The 18016-nt window shown below is 42.3% G+C and overlaps 1 non-coding gene across 1 annotated transcript; it reads right to left on the reverse strand.

Annotated features, from left to right (window-relative positions):
* Positions 1-14050: 14050 nt before the first annotated feature.
* Positions 14051-14157, reverse strand: LOC114239139 (U6 spliceosomal RNA). The gene has a single exon (XR_003624321.2). It is a non-coding gene; the product is annotated as a U6 spliceosomal RNA (small nuclear RNA).
* Positions 14158-18016: the final 3859 nt, after the last annotated feature.

Genomic DNA, 18016 nt, shown 5'->3' on the forward strand with positions numbered 1-18016 from the left:
TAAAATTGCTTGTAGTAATCTCTCATGATCCTTTGTATTTCTGCAGTGTCAGTTGTTACTTCTCCTTTTCCATTTCTAATTCTGTTGATTTGAGTCTTCTCCCTTTTTTTCTTGATGAGTCTGGCTAATGGTTTATCACTTTTGTTTATCTTCTCAAAGAACCAGCTTTTAGTTTTATTGATCTTTGCTGTTTTTTCCTTCATTTCTTTTTCATTTATTTCTGATCTGATCTTTATGATTTCTTTCCTTCTGCTAACTTTGGGTTTTTTTTGTTCTTCTTTCACTAATTGCTTTAGGTGTAAGGTTAGGTTGTTTATTTGAGATGTTTCTTGTTTCTTGAGGTAGGATTGTATTGCTATAAACTTCCCTCTTCGAACTGCTTTTGCTGCATGCCATAGGTTTTGGGTCATCGTGTTTTTATTGTCATTTGTTTCTAGGTATTGTTTGATTTCCTTTTTGATTTCTTCAGTGATCTCTTGATTATTTAGTAGCGTATTGTTTAGCCACCATGTGTTTGTATTTTTTTACAGTTTTCTTCCTGTACTTGATATCTAGTCTCATAGCATTGTGGTTGGAGAAGATACTTGATATGATTTCAATTTTCTTAAATTTACCAAGGCTTGATTTGTGACCCAAGATATGATCTATCCTGGAGAATGTTCCATGAGCACTTGAGAAGAAAGTGTATTCTGTTGTTTTTGGATGGAATGTCTTATAGATATCAGTTAAGTCTATCTTGTTTAATGTGTCATTTAAAGCTTGTGTTTGCTTATTTATTTTCATTTTGGATGATCTGTCCATTGGTGAAAGTGGTGTGTTGAAGTCCCCTACTATAATTGTGTTACTGTGGATTTCCCCTTTTATGGCTGTTAGCATTTGCCTTATGTATTGAGGTGCTCCTATGTTGGGTGCATAAATATTTACAGTTGTTCTGTCTTCTTCTTGGATTGATCCCTTGATCATTATGTAGTGTCCTTCTTTGTCTCTTGTAATAGTCTTTATTTTAAAGTCTGTTTTGTCTGAAATGAGAATTGCTACTCCAACTTTCTTTTGATTTCCATTTGCATGGAATATCTTTTTTCATCCCCTCACTTTCAGTCTGTATGTGTCCCTAGGTCTGAAGTGGGTCTCTTGTAGACAGCATATATATGGGTCTTGTTTTTGTATCCATTCAGCCAGTCTATGTCTTTTGGTTGGAGCATTTAATCCATTTACATTTAAGGTGATTATCAATATGTATGTTCCTATTACCATTTTCTTAATTGTTTTGGGTTTGTTTTTGTAGGTATTTTCCTTCTCTTGTGTTTCCTGCCTAGAGGAGTTCCTTTAGCATTTGTTGTAAAGCTGGTTTGGTGGTGCTGAATTCTCTTAACTTTTGCTTGTCTGTAAAGGTTTTAATTTCTCCATCAAATCTGAATGAGATCCTTGCTGGGTAGAGTAATCTTGGTTGTAGGTTTTTCCGTTTCATAACTTTAAATATGTCCTGCCACTCCCTTCTGGCTTGCAGAGTTTCTGCTGAAAGATCAGCTGTTAACCTTATGGGGATTCCCTTGTATGTTATTTGTTGCTTGCTGCTTTTAATATTTTTTCTTTGTATTTAATTTTTGGTAGTTTGATTAGTATGTGTCTTGGCGTGTTTCTCCTGGATTTATCCTGTATGGGACTCTCTGTGCTTCCTGGACTTGATGACTCTTTCCTTTCCCATATTAGGGACATTTTCAACTATAATCTCTTCAAATATTTTCTCAGACCCTTTTTCTCTTGTTTTTCTGGGACCTCTCTAATTCGAATGTTGGTGCGTTTTTTTTTTATTATTAATGAATTTATATTTTATTTTTGTCTGTATTGGGTCTTCGTTTCTGTGCGAGGGCTTTCTCCAGTTGCGGTGAGCGGGGGCTACTCCTCATCACGGTGTGCGGGCCTCTCACTGTCGTGGCCTCTCCCGTTGCGGAGCACAGGCTCCAGACATGCAGGCTCAGTAGTTGTGGCTCACGGGCTTAGTTGCTCTGCGGCATGTGGGATCTTCCCAGACCAGGGCTTGAACCCGTGTCCCCTGCATTGGCAGGCAGATTCTTAACCACTGCGCCACCAGGGAAGCCCTGTTGGTGCGTTTAATGTTGTCCCAGAGGTCTTTGAGACTATCAACAATTCTTTTCATTCTTTTTTCTTTATTCTGCTCTGTGGTAGTTATTTCCACTATTTTATCTTCCAGGTCACAACTGTTCTTCTGCCTCAGTTATTCTGCTATTGATTCCTTCTAGAGAATTTTTAATTTCATTTATTGTGTTGTTCATCATTGTTTGTTTGCTCTTTAGTTCTTCTAGGTCCTTCTTAAACGTTTCTTGTATTTTTCCATTCTATTTCCAAGATTTTGGATCATCTTTACTATCATTACTCTGAATTCTTTCTCATGTAGACTGCCTATTTCCTCTTCATTTGTTTGGTCTGGTGGGTTTTTACCTTGCTCTTTAATCTGCTGCATATTTCTCCGTCTTCTCATTTTGTTTAACTAACTGTGTCTTGGGTCTCCTTTTCACAGGCTGCAGGTTTGTAGTTCCCGTTGTTTTTGGTGTCTTCCCCCAGTGTGTGAGGTTGATTCAGTGGCTTGTGTAGGCTTCCTGGTGGAGGGGACTGGTGCCTGTGTTCTGGTGGATGGGGCTGGATCTTGTCTTTCTGGTGGGCAGGGCCACGTCCGGTGGTGTGTTTTGGGGTGTCTGTGAACTTAGTATGATTTTAGGCAGCCTGTCTGCTAATGGGTGAGGTTGTGTTCCTGTCTTGCTATTTGTTTGGCATGGGGTGTCCAGCACTGGAGCTTGTTGGCCGTTGGGTGGAGCTGGGTCTTAGCGTTGAGATGGAGCTCTCTGGGAGAGCTCTCACCGATTGATATTAAGTGGGGCCTGGAGGTCTCTGGTGATCCAATGTCCTGAACTCAGCTCTCCTATCTCAGAGGCTCAGGCCTGCTAGCAGGCCAGATCACCAAGACCTTGTCAGGCACACTGCTCAGAAGAAATGGGAGAAAAAAAAGAAAGAAAAAAAGTTAATAAAAATTATTCAAATAGAAAATAATAAAAGAGCAACGAAACTAATAAAGAAATCCACCAATGATAACAAGCGGTGAAAACTATACTAAGATAAACATAAAAAATCAGAAACATATCAGTCTCAGACAGCAAACCCCAAGTGTATAATTTCTCCCAAAGTCCACTGCCTCAATTTTGGGATGATTTGTTGTCTACTCAGGTATTCCACAGATGCAGGATCCATCAAGTTGATTGTGGGGATTTAATCCACTGCTTATGAGGCTGCACAGAGAAATTTCCATTTCTCTTCTTTGTTCACACAGCTCCTGGGGTTCAGCTTTGGTTTTGGTTCCTCCTCTGTGTGTAGGTCACCCTCAGGCATCTGTTCCTGCCCAGACAGGACGGGTTTAAAGCAGCGGCTGATTAGGGGTCTCTGGCTCACTCCGGCCCAGGTTGGGGGCAGGGGAGGGAGGGATACAGTAGTTAAAATTGAAACGCGGGGCAAGCCTGCCGTGGCAGAGGCCCGCGTGATGTTGCAACAGCCTGAGGTGTGCCGTGTGTTCTCCCGTGTTCTCCCGGGGAAGTTGTCCCTGGATCACGGGACCTTGGCGGTGGTGGGCTGCACAGGCTTCCTGGAGGGGAGGTGTGGATAGTGACCTGTGCTCGCACACAGGCTTCTTGGTGGCTGCAGCAGCAGCCTTAGCGTCCCATGCCCGTCTCTGGGGTCTGCACTGATAGCTGCGGCTCGTGCCCGTCTCTAGAGCTCCCTTAAGCAGCACTCTGAATCCCCTCTCCTCACGCACCCTGAAACAATGGTCTCTTGTCTCTTCGGCAGCTCCAGACCTTTTCCCGGACTCCCTCCTGGCTAGTTGTGGTGTGCTAACCCCTTCAGGCTGTGTTCACACAGCCAACCCCAGTCCCCTCCCTGGGATCCGACCTCTGAAGCCCGAGCCTCAGCTCCCAGCCCCCGCCCGCCCCGGCGGGGGAGCGGACAAGCCTCTCGGGCTGGTCAGCACCGAACCTCTGTGCGGGAATCTCTCCGCTTTGCCCTCCGCACCCCTGTGGCTGCACTCTCCTCCGGGGCTCCGAAGCTTCCCCCCTGTGCCACCCACAGTCTCTGCCCATGAAGGGGCTTCCTAGTGTGTGGAAACCTTTCCTCCTTCACAGCTCCCTCCCACTGGTGCAGGTCCCGTCTCTATTCTTTTGTCTCTGTTTTTTCTTTTTTCTTTTGCCCTACCCAGGTATGTGGGGATTTTCTTGCCTTTTGGGAAGTCTGAGGTCTTCTACCAGCGTTCAGTAGGTGTTCTGTAGAAGTTGTTCCACATGTAGACGTATTTGTGGGGAGGAGGGTGATCTCCACCTCTTACTCCTCCACCATCTTGAAGGTCCCCTACTTTTAATAATTTTAAAGAAAAATTTATTACCTACTTTACCCTGTTTTAACATCAGGAATCTGATCATTTTGGTTCTCAAACCAGTCTCCGCTACTTCCCAACACACACACACCCCTGCACTTCTTACTTTTAGCCCATGGACTTGTCCAACACTGTGGGCAGCTGTGTGGTCATGTTTGGTGTGTGAGCCAGTCATGAGCCTCCCCAGTTTATTGTTTTTTAAAGCATAAGCTCTGTTGCCTCTATTCACTATTGGCCTTGGAAGATAAAAAGAAAACATTGTCATTTATTCACACCTGAGTGATCCAAAAAGATGAAAGGGTAGTGAGAATATATATAGCAGAAATCTGAGGATTTTGAGGAGTTTAAGAATTTCAGTCCTCGATCTAGGATCGCGGTAGTGAGGTTTGAAGACTAACTCTTTAAAATTTTTTTGGTAAATATTTATTTATTTATTTTGGCTGTGCCGGGTCTTAGTTGCGGCATGTGGACTCTTAGTTGCAGCATGAATGTGGGATCTAGTTCCCCGACCAGGGATTGAAGCCAGGCCCCCTGCATTGGGAGCTTAAGAGTCTCACCCACTGGACCACCAGGGAAGTCCCTTTTTAAATTATTAATTGAAAAATAATTTCAGAAGCCCAATGGTTTTCCTTAAAATTCTTGGTTCAGAAACAAAGGTCTTTTGGTATCCAAGCACTCATAAATAGGTTCTTTTTTATCTGTAACTTTTTTTCCCCTGAATATGGAGAAATGCTTCTTGCTCACTGCAGAGTGGTTAACTGGTAGGCAGAGAAAGCTCTTAGAAACAATTGAGAACATTTTCAACACATTGGAGTCCTGTAACAATGGTTCTTGAATTTTTAAGTTGAAAGAAAGCTATTACTTGCTGTAAAGAAGTATTCAAAACAGTGTTGTCAGCAAGCCACTTCCATTAGAAAACTGCCTCCAGAAGGTTAATGGGTGTGATAACTTTAAAAGAAATTAAAAAATACTTTATAGTCTGGATTTTGCAACCTTTTTTTTTTTTTAAGAAATTCACGTTCTTTTATTTATTTATTTATTTATTTATTTATTTATTTATGACTGTGTTGAGTCTTCGTTTCTGTGCGAGGGCTTTCTCTAGTTGCGGCAAGTGGGGACCACTCTTCATCGCGGTGCGCGGGCCTCTCACCATCGCGGCCTCTCTTGTTGCGGAGCACAGGCTCCAGACGCGCAGGCTCAGTAACTGTGGCTCACGGGCCCAGTTGCTCCGTGGCATGTGGGATCTTCCCAGACCAGGGCTCGAACCCGTGTCCCCTGCATTGGCAGGCAGATTCTCAACCACTGCGCCACCAGGGAAGCCCGCAACCTTTTTTTTTTAATTTTAATTTTTTATTTTTGGCTGCGTTGGGTCTTTGTTGCTGCGCGTGGGCTTTCTCTGGTTGTGGCGAGCAGGGGCAACTCTTCGTTGCAGTGCACAGGCTTCTCATTGCGGTGCTTCTCTTGTTGCGGAGCATGGGCTCTAGGCATGCGGGCTTCAGTAGTTGTGGAATGCGGGCTCAGTAGTTGTGGCACACGGGCTCTAGAGCACAGGCTCAGTAGTTGTGGCGCACGGGCTTAGTTGCTCTGTGGCATGTGGGATCTTCCCGGGCCAGGGCTTGAACCCCTGTCCCCTACATTAGCAGGCGGATTCTTAACCACTGAGCCACCAGGGAAGACCTGGGTTTTGCAACCTTTTAAACTCTAGCAATCTCCAAGCGGGGAAAAACTAGAGTGCTTACAACTCTTTCCTATAAGTATTGGAAAGGATTTGGGTTAGACCCTCCCATGTTTGAAAATTTTTTATCTTTTTTATCTTACTGTATTGTAAGTTTATTTAAACCATCCCTTATCGTAAACTACCCAGTGGAATAATAACTCCATTTGTTGAGTGCTAAGGTGGAGAAGTGTCGACAGTGGCAGATATTGGGAATTTTATTTATTTTTCCATTTAATATTCATCATCCCATGAGGAGGTACTCTCATTACTCACATTTTACAGGTGGAAATGGAGGTTTCCAGGGAAGAGTTGATTTGGTCAAAGCGACACAGTAAGTTGAAGAGCAGGATTGGAATCCACATCTGGCTGATTCCAAAACCTGAGGCTGTGTTTACCTCACTGTGTTCCTATGGTACATACCTTAGACAGTGGCAGAATTCTCTTGTGGTTCACTGATTCAGCAATGGACCCTATTGGAAGTAACCCTCACCCTGATGTCCCCTGTCCTCATAAGCTAGAATTAGTGCCTGACCCAGCACTTCTTGTTGAGTTTCTCAAAACCATTTCCCCACATTCCCAGCAGGAGCAGAAGGGGCTGTTGTCCATACTTGCATCCTCAGCACCTGGTAGCATGTCAGGGTAGGTTAATTTGCTGAACCCTTTAATCAAGGCTAAACTCTAAGAAAGTTGGTGTTGGTTTGCTACAGTTAGATTTTGCCACTAGCCACAACTCCTGAAACGGGTAGGTTGAATTCTTCTTGAGTATAGTGACTAGGATTTCCTTTTGGCCACCAACTTGAGGGACCACAGGCCTTGTGATTGTGTAGGAAAAGCTTAACTTGTAATGAAGACACTGGGAAAGAGAAGAGAATTATGTAAAATCAGACTTGATTCTCTTTCCTCCCAACTTTTTAATGGTTATAATGAAATTGAAGCCTAGAGGCTCTGTATACCGTATGTGGGCTGTCTCCTGGGCACCTTCAGATCCACTCTCCGCCCTCCCACTCTGGTTGGCTGGCCTGGATGGACATGGCAACAGGCTCCCCTGCTTTCTGGCTCCTGGCTGGCTTTGGCCAGTGCAGAGCCCCACTAGGAAATTGGAGAGACGGAGGAACGGAGGTCAGATATTTATTCCTCCGGCTCTCTCCCTTCAAGGTCACCTTGGGCTGGCTGTGTCCCTCAACTAAATGTGGCCTCTTAAGGGGGCCTCTACCCAATTCTCTTCTGATTTCCAGTAGTCCCTTCCCTGTCCCTTTGAGCCTAATGTGTTAACTATCCCTTCGGTTTTCCTACACTCATAGTTGTAACTGGTCTCTATTGAAGTCTCCTCAAGTCGTGATTTGTGTGCCACCTGCTTCCTGTTGATACTGTGACTGCTACAGTGGTAGGCACCAGAGAAGGCCCCAGGAAACGTCAGCGTGCGGGCAGTGGGACACTAGTAAACTGTGGTGTGTGGTGGTGTCACAACCACTTAAGCTAATCAGTGTGGTAGCATGGAAGGCTTCCAGTTGGAGGGCAAGACTTCGATAGACCAAATGGCTGTGGCACCTCGTCACTATGGCTAGTTGTGACTATAAAGATTTTGCAGACACCTCGCTTTTGACAGTCCTGAGAAGGCACCTGGGGAAAGAAGAAGTAAAAGCTGTGAACATAGAAGAAGTAAGACACATGAGGAGCTAGAGAGCCCCTATGGCAGCTTTGAAGGGGTCCCTCATACGTGGTCACAGCAGTTCGGGGACAAGCCCAGGCTTGGTAGCAAGGGCTGCATAGTTGTAGCACCAATTAAGTGCTCAGTCCTATGAGACCTCTAAGGGCGCTAGTTGGGAAAGGAGGTGGCATTTGGGCTCCAAATCTCCCTGGGCCTCTATTGCCTGCAGAGGCAGGCCACACTACCCCTACTGCCTCTAGTTCCATAACTCCCAACATGTCCCGGTTAGACTTACAGGGCCTGCTCCCGGAGGAGAACCTATAAACAGAGGAAGACATTTGAAGATTTCTCCAGTCTACTGGAGGAGCCTAGAGAGCCTTTGTGGGAGTAGCTGCTAAGTGTGTGAGATCAGGGGGGGTCATTGGTGGGAGTGGCTCCTTCCATCTAGTGACCACTTGAGTGTTTGTTCCATCCCAGTGACCTTAGACTTGAATATCTCCCTCCACATATTTTATTTTGAAACTTTTCAAACCTACAGAGAAGTCGCACGAACAGTAAAAGGAACGCCCTTATATCCTTCACCTATTAACTCGCAACATTCTGTTTCCCTTTTTGCTGAACCATTTGTAATGATGTTTGGGTTGCAGTATGTGAAGAAAATTCAGCCTCCCAGAAATATGTAGTTGGAAAAGGGAGGAGTATTTTAATAGACTTTTCAGATAATTGTGGATACTCTTTGATAACAACCACAGAACTTGACAAGTGGTAGTTTCTTAAAGGTCAGTTGCACTATGTAATTTTTGCTCGAAAGCTTGAATTACACCATTGGCAACAAATGCTGTCAGTTGTTTTCCTTGAAGTGACGAGTTCAGTTTGTTCATTTTTGAGAAATGTCTGCTAATTCCACAAGTCAGAGTAATCATGGTTTGTCAATTGTTCTTGCAAATAAAAGTGGTGCTCCGTAGAAAGAAACGGTAGTTCAGTTCATGTTCTAGACGGCTGTGCTTTTCTTTTCCTGTGCTTAGGCTTAGGCTTTTTCAGCCATTGAACTTCAGTGTCTTTCCCAAGAATAAAGACATTCTTCTACCTAGTCTATTAGCACAACTTGGAAAAATTCAGTAATTTTATCTAATAATCAGTTTGTATTTAAATTTCCCCATTTGTTCCCCCAAATGTTGTTTCTTCCCCGATGCAGTATCTAATCAAGGTTCATGCCATTCATTTGGTTATTAGTCTCTTTTAATCTAGAATAATTACCTACTATTTATGTTTTCCATAACATGACTTTTTAAAGAGTCCAAGCCAAGTATCTGGTAGGATATCCCACATTCTGGATTTGTCTATTTCCTCATGGCCCAAGTCAGGTTAAATGTCTTTTTGCAAGAATACGACAGAGGTGAGGTCCTGCACTTCTTGCCTCACACCGGAAGGCACATCAGGCCAGGTTGCTTCACTCTGTTTGATCACTAGGCTAGTTAAGGTGGGGATTGCCAGATCTCTCCATTTTAAATGAAGATACCTTCTTCCTTCATCCTTTTTATTAAATTCTTTGAAGAACATGTGAGTTTTGGGGACTTAGTGTGGAGGGGAGGAATGGTTCCAATGAATTGGCAGTGGAGATTACCCTCTGGCCATCTTGTGCTTCTCATGCCACTGACCAATAATAAGCAGAATAGGGAGGTTTTGTATGGATTGAATTGATTGATCTTGATTGTCTCGAGGAAACTAGGCTGTGGAGAACTATGTTTGGAAACCAGGGATTTATTGATCTTTTATACTCCCTTGACCAGTTGTCCTGGTAAGTAAAAGACTGCGGTGACTCACAGAGAAAAGACTTCCAAGAACACAGACACTGTAGCAGTGAAGAGTTTGGACTCCCCATCTGGTAAAGAACCCTGGTCCAGCCAAGATGCTGGGAGAGGTTAAGGGGCACATGGAATGGGCAGTGGGAAAAGACAGCTACAGTGACCAACACAGACCTTTTGATGTCAGGAGTGTCACAACAATGTTTTATGTAACTTAATTGTTTCTTGTCTCCCTCCCTTTCCTCTGAAATAAGTTATATGGCTAACAACAATGCTGGCAAAGTTTTAGGGTTTTGTTATTTATTTATTTAGGCTGCACCGGGTCTTAGTTGTGGCACATGGGATCTTTAGTTGAGGCATGCAGGCTTCTTAGTTGCGGCATGCATGAGGGATCTAGTTCCCCGACCAGGGATCTAACCCAGGCTCTGTGCATTGGGAGCGCGGAGTCTCACCCACTGGACCACCAGGGAAGTCCCATGTTTTAGGTTTAGATGGGAGTATAAGAAAATTGATACCAATTTGGTATCTGACATGGTAGCTGATAGAACTTCATGCCCACTCTGTGATGGGGGCTCAGTCTTTCCATTAGATGAAGGACCATAAAGGATGCTGAGGGCAAAAAGGCGTGGGTGGTATCTCTAGCTCTAGCTCTGTATCTCATATCTATCTACTACCAGTCATCTATCTATATTGTGAAGTGTATACATACACACACAGACACACAGCACACACACACATATATGTATATATATGTATACATAGATATGTTCTATCTCTCCAGATCCATCGTACCTGTTCTATGTCCTGGGAGGCTGCTGTGTATAGATTACATCGGTGGGCTGTGCCCTCTCATTTCTGGTTGGGGTTGGTCCATGGTGAAAGGAGACTGAGGTGGAGTTGGGGTCACATCAGGCTCCTCCTATGTGAGTTTCTTGTGTTGGGCTCCAGTGACTGCTCCTGTCCTTCACCTTTTGGCTGTGGAATGGTGACAGTTCCTCCATTATTAGTAGTCCAGGGTTATAGCATGGTTACCCTTTGGTTTTCCTGACCTTTACCCACTCTTTTGTAAATAATCTATTTTAATAAACATACTCCTTGAATTAGCTTAATTTGAGTATATCTTTTCAAATTGGGAAACTGGTAATTGGCAAATAGAATTAGCAGAGAGAACTGTTTTCGGGAAGAATCTCTGTTGCCTGGCCCTCTGAGTGTGTCTTCAAATCTCTGTCTTTGGCCTTGCAAAAAACTTTGTTCACTTATTTTTAGAGTGTTTGTTCCTCTCGTGCTGTGTGGCTTCTAAAAACAGTCATATACATGACCATAAACATCTCCTAAAATCATCAACCAGAAATCAATCCAAGAAAGAAGAGTTTTTCAAAGTCTAGTCCCCTAATTGAATTAGGCAAACTCCTCTCTACTCCAAAGCTACATATTCTCTTTGGCCCATCTCAGTACCAGAGAGAATCACAGCTGTCGGGGGACACGAGATTACTGGCAGCGCTAGGGTGACTGCCTGCCGCTGTGCAGGGATGAGTGCCAGGGGCTGCCATTCCACTGCACACGTCCCTTGACGGAGAAGCGGTTCCCAGCATGTTCAGCCCCCAAGGTTGGTTGCCAAGTGGCTCAAGCAAACGTGGTCAGAGTTAGATAGGGAGACGAGGGCGTTTCTGAGTGCTTGAAAGGTGTGGGAGATGTTGGCCACCTTAAAGCATGGCCAGAATAAATCCCCAAGGCGGGCACCCAAGTCGGACATCAGAATCCCAGTCTCAAGTGGCAGACCTGGAAGCCTGGATACTTTATTACATGAGGTGATGTCAACTTTTGGCCGCAGACAGGTTTTCATCCTCCTTGTCTGCCCCACGGGTACAAGTCTTTTTACAGGGGAGGAATGTACTGAAAGCCAAAGGCTTTGGCAGTTTATAAAGCCCAGCATCCTAACCACTAGGCCACCAGGGAATTCCTACAGCCCTGTATTTTTAAATACAGGAGTATTCTGTGAGTGGCTTCTGAGGGAGTGGCAGTCAGTGTCACGGGGAGCCATGCAGACAGCTGTTTTAACAGCTTTAGTGTATAGATACGTTCCTGTGCGTGCAGGAAGCCTGTCAACAACTGGCGAAACATTTATATGAACACCCACATCTTCCTTTGTATCAGTCGCAACATTTACAAATGCCCCATGCAAGGGTGACCGAATTGCCTTCTCTATGGGCTTGACAAAAAGGAAAGTTCCGAGAACTGTGCCAGGCTACACTGGAAACGTTTGTAGCATATGAAGTGCCTTTTTACTTCTCCATTGGAGGTGCCATTCCAAAGGTCACGCAAGCAGTCAGGGAGAAGATGCTTGGTCACCACCTAGTGGCCATCTAGGGAATGTCGCGGGTGATAGCAGTGCTGCTCAAATTATCTGCCGTGAAAGACTTGTCATTTCCAACCGGTTGTGGACCAAGACTTTTGTAAAATACAACAAAAAGTTGCTAGAAAAGTTATGTACAAAATAAAAGATGCAAGTTGCAATTTTTTATTAGAGTCAACACACATTTTAATAAATTCATCAGAACAAACAAAACAGGTACATGAAAATAAAAACTGTACACATAGTTCATTGCAAGTGTAAACAAAACTAAACAGAGTGAAACAGCTCTTTCCCCATGTTAAATGCCTAAATGCAGTTTTGAACAAACACCATATGTACCAATATTCAAGTTTTCTACCAAGTATTTGATGTAAATAAGTATCAATGTTTGTTATGTAGAAATAATAGGTTTTTAATGTGTTAAATGAACTTGTTTCTCACTCATTAAAATTTATCTAATCTAGATTGAATTGATGACAGTGTTACTGATGGGGGTAATGTACATATAAACTATTTCTGTGTTTTGTTTTAATAACATGTAGAGAAACCAGTTCACAAGGACAGGTTCAAGATACTAATTTTTGACTTTTATGTATAATGAAGCAAGTGAGGCTATATTTCCAAAATTGATCTTTAATTCTTCATAAGTAGTCAATTCTAACAACTTATTCTGTATTGTTACAGTTAAATTGTATATTGACACGAAAGAGATGAATTCAAGATACATTTCCATCTTTTGATGAAAAATATAATTAAAAACATTCTATCCAGTATCTAAACTATTGATTGATAATTGTTAAATTATGGTAATGTTATTACAGTCTATATAAATTTTGTTTTCCCAAGTTGTAACCCTTTGATCTTATTTGCCATTGAAAAACATGTTGCATGAAAGTATTAAAATCATTAAAAGTACTGAAGCTATCAGGCAAATAAGTAGACATGGCTGTTCAAGTTGTATCATTAAGGGCTTCTCTGGTGGCACAATGCTTAAGAATCCACCTGCCAATGCAGGGGACGTGGGTTCGAGCCCTGGTCCGGGAAGGTCCCACATGCCGTGGAGCAACGAAGCCCGTGCGCCACAACTAGTGAGCCTGCACTCTAGAGCCCACGAGCCACAGCTACTGAGCCCACGTGCCGCAACTACTGAAGCCTGCACGCCCAGAGCCCGTGCTCCACAACATAAGAAGCCACCACAATGAGAAGCCCTTGCACTGCAACAAAGAGTAGCCCCCGCTTGCCACAGCTAGAGAAAGCCCGCGCGCAGCAACGAAGACCCAGTGCAGCCAAAAATAAAAATAAATAAATAAATTTTAAAAAATTGTATCTTTAAAAAGTAGAAACCAACTTTTAAAATTAAGGGTTTGTTCCTGAGTTCAAACATTCCTATTTCAGTAACTACCGTACTTCAGCAAACAGAAATAGTTGTTTATGATCAGCTTCTATATTACCACATAATAAAGGTAATATTCTTGATGTCAAAGCATTAGCTTTTACGTCATTCACAATTTTTGCTCTGTCAATAAACATACTAAGAACATCTGACTTTATATATGTATATGCACACATTTATAAAGTAAACTGGTGAAATATTAAAAATTGGTGAATCTAGGTTAAAGGGTTTATGGGAATTCTTTGCACTATTCTTGCAACTCTTCTGAAAGTTTGAAATTATTTCAAACTAAAAAAAAGTAAAATGATTATTTGATTGGAGAGTAACCAAACTGCCAAAATTTTGTCTACTATCATGACTGTAAACATTATTAAATCCTTTAAAATAGTAAATCCTTTAAAATGGTACAAGTTAGTAACATAAATTGCTTCACTAATTTAGGTGGTAGTGTAAAACCATAGATTGAAAAAAATTAACCTGATTAAAAATTAACATTATTGTAAAAATTACAGTTATAAAAAGAAATGCTTACATCTTCTAGAATCGTATTGGGTGGGCCAAAAAGTGCCTTCAGTTTTTTGTTTTGTTTTTTAACATCTTTATTGGAGTATAATTGCTTTACAATGGTGTGTTAGTTTCTGCTTTATAACAAAGTGAATCAGCTATACATATACATATATCCCCATATCTCCTCCCTCTAAAAATAGGGAATGCTTCACGAATTTGTATGTCATCCTTACGCAGGGGCCATGCTAATCTTCTCTGTATCGTTCCGATTTTAGTATATGTGCTGCCGCAGCGAGCACATGCCTTCAGTTTTTTGTTTGTTTTTTTTAATATTTTTATTGGAGTAATATTCCATTGTGTACATGGACCACTTCTTCTTGGTGCATTCCTCTGTTGATGGACATTTTCGTTGCTTCCAAGTGTTGCCTATGGTAAATATTGCTGGAGTGCAGGATTGCCCCCCTGTGACTTTTTTTTAAATTAATTAATTAATTAATTAATTTATTTATTTTTGGCTGTGTTGGGTCTTCATTTCTGTGCGAGGGCTTTCTCTAGGTGCGGCAAGCGGGGGCCACTCTTCATCGCGGTGCGCGGGCCTCTCACTATCGCGGCCTCTCTTGTTGCGGAGCACAGGCTCCAGACGCGCAGGCTCAGTAGTTGTGGCTCACGGGCCCAGCTGCTCCGCGGCATGTGGGATCTTCCCAGACCAGGGCTCGAAGCCATGTCCCCTGCATTAGCAGGCAGACTCTCAACCACTGTGCCACCAGGGAAGCCCCTTCAGTTTTTTAAGTAAAAATAAAAGACACATTTTTCATTTTCCCAAGAACTTTATTGAGCAACGACATACCCTTTTGTTCCACTACCTTAGGCCATTTTTTAGGCAACTTCATAATTCCATCTTCCCAAAACTTTTTATCTTTTTGAGCAAAGAACTGTTCCAGGTGCCTTTTACAGTCTTCCAGGGAATTGAAGTTTTTTGCATTAAGAGAATCTTGTAAAGACCGAAATAAATGGAAATCCAAAGGTGCAATGTCTGGTGAATATGGCAGATGAATCAGAACTTCCCAGCCAAGCTGTAACAATTGTTGCCTGGTCATCAAAGAAACATGTGGTCTTATGTTATCTTGATGGAAGATTATGCGTTTTCTGTTGACTAATTCTGGACGCTTTTCGTCAAGAGCCGCTTTCAGTTGGTCTAATTGGGAGCAGTACTGTTGGAATTAATCGTTTGGTTTTCCAGGAAAAAAAAAAAAGAATTTTTGGGCTGGAACTTTGGGTAAATAAGCTGTAATTTGGGTACTTGAATTCAAGATTTCAGAGGTGGCTGAGGAGACGCAGAAAATTTGCTCTAGATAGTCAGGGAAAGGAGAGACTAGGATATCAAGTGGATGAAGTCATCTTTGATAGTGACCAGGAAGTCTGTAACTGACAGTAACATGGAGGCTTGGTGAGGGCCTTGCAGACTGCAATCTGTAGTTTAAAAACCTTTTAATTCTTTCTGAAATAATTTCAGACTTTAAAAAGGTACAAAAACAACACTAAGGATTTCTGTAAGCACTCCACTCAGATTCTTACAGTGTTAATATCTGATACAACCGTATGATTATAAAAATCAGGAAACTAACATTGATACAATACAATTATGTAATCTTACAGACATTATTCAAATTGCACCATTGTCCCACCAGTGTCCTTATTTTTGGTACAGGATCCAATCCAGGATCACACATTGCATTTTTCATCATGCCTTCTTGGTCTCCTCTAATTTGAAACACTCAATCCTTCTTGACCTTGAAATTTTGAAACATACTGGCCAGTTATTTTGTGCAGAATGTCACTCAATTTGGGTTGTGCGATGTATGCTGATGATAAGTTCAAGTTCTGCATTTTTGGCAAGAATACCACAGTAGGGATGTAGCTTTCTCAGTACATTTTATCAGGAGGTACATGATGTTTATTTGTCCCATTACTGGTACCAAATTTGACAGCTTGGTTAAAGTGCTGTCTGCTAGATATTGCCAGGTTAGTTTTTCAAGGGGCGAGGAAGGAAATGTGGTGTGACAAGGGGCATACTTTGGAAGGAGGAAGGAGGACCTCTACCCAGCCTCTTGCCTCCAAGCTACCTGGCAAGTGAGGGAAAACCCCAGCATCCGTGAGGAAGGCTGCAAGGTCATTGTCCTCAGGGGGCACCACATTCTCACTTAAAATTATTCCTCCCAGATTTTCTGCTTGTTTTCTTGGCCACCATTTTGTTCTTTTATTGCCACTGTTGAATATTGTGTATTAAAGACATTTTTTTTTTAAGTTTTAAAATTTATTTATTTATTTATTTATGGCTGTGTTGGGTCTTCGTTTCTGTGCGAGGGCTTTCTCTAGTTGAGGCAAGTGGGGGCCACTCTTCATCGCGGTGCGCGGGCCTCTCACTATCACGACCTCTCTTGTTGTGGAGCACAGGCTCCAGACGCGCAGGCTCAGTAGTTGTGGCTCACGGGCCCAGCTGCTCCACGGCATGTGGGATCTTCCCAGACCAGGGCTCGAACCCGTGTCCTCTGCATTGGCAGGCAGATTCTCAACCACTGCACCACCAGGGAAGCCCAAGACATTTTAAAAAATTCATTTCTTTAGGTATTGGAGAAGAGAGAGTCTGTGATCTTGCATTCCTCTTCTATCTTTGCCTTTTAACAGCTTTTTTTCTGTTGTTGTTATGATAGATGTGGGTGAAATAAATATACAACGTAAAGTAAACAAAACTATGGAAACTCATTCTAATAAAAGATCATAAGATGTTCATTATTTTGCCAGAAGGTGGTAGCAAAGTTATAATCAGACCTTGGGTAAAAATTTTCAAGGTGTCAACACTCAACAAAAAACAAACCAAACCAAATGAAAACAAACAACAAGAACAAACTGGGAAAACAATGAAATGTCACCTACTTATTTAATATTTGATTTTAATCTTATAGTCCTGTTGTAGAACTCAGTATTATTAAAAGAGAAAAAGTTATAAAGTAAATACAATTCTTACATTGTAAGTTTGATGAAACAAATGATTATTTAAAAATTCTTCAAGAGTCAGAGGATCTTTATCAAACTAAATTTTCTTTCTTTTTTTTTTGGTTGTGCCATGTGGTTTGCAGGATCTTAGTTCCTTGACCAGGGATTGAATCCAGGCCACAGCAGTGAAAGCGTCGAGTCCTAACCACTGGACTGCCCGGGGATTCCCTCAAACTAAATTTCTACTTTGTTGGTAGTACTCTCCACTGAATTAAGAGGTTGGATATGAAAATGAAATTAATAGTAAACCCATAAAATTCACTGCATTCTATATATTTTCACAGTGGCATGCTATTTGGTGTCAAATTATAATATTGAACATGTTCTGCAACAGGAAAATGTTGGGAAAGAAATTAAGATCTAGTAATTAAAACATTCTCTGTGGAGACTATCATAATTAATTTATGAAATATTGGAGTAGAGAATGTTGAGAAGAACCTAAACAAATATGTTGTTTTCTTGCTCCTATTTTCTGTCCTGTTCAGGCTATTTTAAGCATTCCCTTATCTCCTTTTCCACTGTTGCCCATCTGATGAATCATTCATTCATTCAAATCAGTCATTACTTATTCTTTATTTAAAAAAATTATTTTTTAAATTTTATTTTTATTTATTTATTTATTTTTGGTTGCGTTGGGTCTTTGTTGCTGTGCACGGGCTTTCTCTAGTTACAGCGAGCAGGGGCTACTCTTTGTTGCTGTGCGCGGGCTTCCCATTGCGGTGGCTTCTCTTGTTGTGGAGCACAGGCTCTAGGTGCACGGGCTTCAGTAGTTGTGGCATGCAGGCTCAGTAGTTGTGGCTCGTGGGCTCTAGAGCACAGGCTCAGTAGTTGTGGCTCACGGGCTTAGTTGCTCCGCGGCATGTGGGATCTTCCCGGACCAGGGATCAACCCGCGTCCCCTGCGTTGGCAGGTGGATTCTTAACCACCGTGCCACCAGGGAAGTCCCACTTATTCTTTTTTTTTTTTTTAAATTTTTATTTATTTATTTATTTATTTATTTATTTATTTATTTATTTTTGGCTGTGCTGGGTCTTCGGTTCGTGCGAGGGCTTTCTCTAGTTGCGGCAAGTGGGGGCCACTCTTCATCGCGGTGCGGGGACCGCT

This window comes from Balaenoptera acutorostrata, chromosome 2 (genome assembly GCF_949987535.1).
Source record: "Balaenoptera acutorostrata chromosome 2, mBalAcu1.1, whole genome shotgun sequence".
Lineage (NCBI taxonomy): Eukaryota > Metazoa > Chordata > Mammalia > Artiodactyla > Balaenopteridae > Balaenoptera > Balaenoptera acutorostrata.